Genomic DNA, 2,725 nt, shown 5'->3' with positions numbered 1-2,725 from the left:
TCTCTGAACAGGCAGGTGAAGACCAAGGATCCAGTTCCCCCAGGGAGTGTGAGACAGAGGGCCAGGGAACTGTGCTCACCATCAAGAAAGTGCATCTTCTCTCTCCACCCCCTGCTCTCTGCAGCAGCACCAGGACCTCCACCCTTATTCGGAGATGTCTGTGCGACAAGACACCATTTGTTAGGGTCACAAGTAGTCAGGACACTGTCACCGGTTAGGTAGATGGTAAACCCAATATCTTAGCGGTGAACGGTGCTGCTGGATTCGTGGTCTCTGAAGGAAAAGATTTAACTCCAGGACCAAAGCCAGTCTCAGCCACTCAGAGTTCTGTGTAAATTTTACTTAAAGTTAAAGTGACAGAAAAATCTTCTGTCATATAGAAGACATCATAAGGGGGCATAGACATCAGAAGGGGGCAGAAGAGTACCCACCTCACTAGTTTAAGCAGGGCCTTGTATACTTCTCAACTAGCTGCTGGGAACAGATAAAATATACCTCAAGGCTGTGGGAATTTTGTCCAGACCCTTTCCCAGAACATACATCCTGGGATGACATCAGTATGAGATTAGCCAGAAGGAACAGGTTAACCCAGAGCTCTAGGCTATGAAAGTTTTTACCTGGACTGTCTTCCTTAACATACACCCAAAGCTCAAAAAAAAAAAAAAAAAAAAAGGCATGCCTTTGAACAAGAGATACTGCTGCCTACAAGACCTACTTGTCTAAGGCAAAAGAATGTGAAAAAGAAGGAATGTTTACCTCCTCCTTGAAGGGTGTTATTTAGGCTTGGACTCCTTATCAACCTGCCTAAGTTAACTCTCTCAAAGGGTCAGTGGAACTTTGGGTGTCAGGCATCCATGTTGGATCCCTGGGGATCCCAGCTACTGTCTGAGGGAAGAAACCCAGGGCAGGGAGCACTAGGAGTGTCTGAAGCAGGAGCACAGGTGCTCCCTGCTGCCCTGTTGGGTGGCAGCATCAGTGAACAGAAGGGGGAGGGGAGGAACAGCCCCGCTCAGGATTGAGGGAAGCTTGGTCTTCCTAACTCCTCTGGTTGGTTCTGGGTGACCCCATACCATCTCTAAGGAAGGGCCAAGGCTGAGGGTCCCAAGGCCCCTGCTAGGAAGTCCAGGGAGATTGCTGAATGTAGATTTACAAAGATTCAGCCTTAAAGTAGAGAGAGAGATCTCACAATTTCTTAGTCATGTACCTTCACTGGTAGATTTTGAATTGGGGCCCATATCCTGCTTCAAAGACTCCTTGTTCATGACTCTGCCCACTGTGTGTTACCAAACTTCAAGTTTAGGGTCTTATCTGTGGACCATTAGTCTTTTGGTGGCAAAGATACTTTATCCATCTTTGCATCTCACACTTGTGTACGTGTTTCATGATGTGCTTCCCTGAAAGGTTGAATAAGATGTTTAATGAAAGAATGAATTGGGTCATGAGGAATGAATTTGTCAAACCAAATGCAGTGCCTCCCCAAAGCCCTCTTGTCCTCTCCTCAGGACACATTGCCCCCTCTGGTCACCCTCCTTCATGTGACTGTGTCTTTCTGCCCCAGTCTCCACAGGGCATCCTTCACATCCTTGTTTCTCAGACTGTAGATGAGGGGGTTCAGCATCGGGATGACCAGGGTGTAGAAGACAGAGACCACCTTGCCCTGCTCCATGGACTCCACAGCTCCCGGCTGGGCATACATGACAAAGACAGTCCCATAAAGGAGGGACACGGCTGTCATGTGGGAGCCACAGGTGGATAAGAGCTTGTGTCTCCCTCCTCCTGAGCGCATCCTCAGGATGGTGACTGTGATGTAGCTGTAGGAGACGACAATCACAAGTATGGTGCCCACGATGATGAGGCCACAAATGCCAAACAAGAGCGGCTCGTTGATGGTAGTGTCAGCACAGGCCAGCTTGAGCAGAGGCGGCACATCACAGAAGAAGTGGTCGATGTGGTTGGAGCTGCAGAACGGGAGAGTGAATGTGAAGCTGGTCTGCAGAATGGAGTTGAGGCAGCCCCCAGATTAGCAGCCCAGCATCAGGCGAGCACAGACCGAGGGGCACATGGAGATGGGATAGTGCAGGGGGCTGCATATGGCCACAAAGTGGTCATAGGCCATCACGGCCAGGAGGAATCCCTCAGTGGTGACCAGCAGGGAGAAGAAGAAGAACTGGGCGGCACATCCCTCAAAGTAATGACCTTGGAGGAGGATAGGAAGTTGGCCAAGGCCTTAGGTGCAATGACAGATGAGTAACACAGGTCCACAAGTGAGAGGTTCTTGAGGAAGAAGTACATCGGGGAGTGCAGACGGGCATCCAGGGTGATGACCACCATCATGGTGAGGTTCCCCAGGATGGCCACCACGTACAGGGCCAAGAATAGAGCAAAGAGCAGGGCCTGGGCCTGCAGACCACCCTCAAATCCATCCAGCACAAACTCCTGCAGAGGCATCACTGAGAGGTTTCCATTTCTGTGGGGTGACATGGCCCTGAGCTGATGATACCCAGAGTAGACAGCAGAGAGCAGGCCAGGGCACCAAGAGGGAGCAGGTCAAGGTCACAAAGTCATATCTCTTGCAGACCAGAGAGCCTTCAGTGCCTCACTGCCCACTGACTAAGAGACCACAGCTGCCCATTTCTGATGCACTCAGACCAACCTGAAATGCAAAGATTTCCTCCAATTCATGAATCACAAATATGCAGATTCATTCCCTCTGTGGTAAAGTCGG

At 50.2% G+C, this 2,725-nt stretch overlaps 1 pseudogene; it reads right to left on the bottom strand.

The window, feature by feature from the left end:
• Window positions 1-1,531: 1,531 nt before the first annotated feature.
• Window positions 1,532-2,481, bottom strand: LOC112585489 (annotated as a pseudogene).
• Between the last annotated feature and the right edge of the window lie 244 nt (window positions 2,482-2,725).

Source organism: Bubalus bubalis, chromosome 6, assembly GCF_019923935.1.
Source record: "Bubalus bubalis isolate 160015118507 breed Murrah chromosome 6, NDDB_SH_1, whole genome shotgun sequence".
Classification (NCBI taxonomy): Eukaryota; Metazoa; Chordata; class Mammalia; order Artiodactyla; family Bovidae; genus Bubalus; species Bubalus bubalis.
This window is presented reverse-complemented; position numbering and strand designations above follow the sequence as displayed.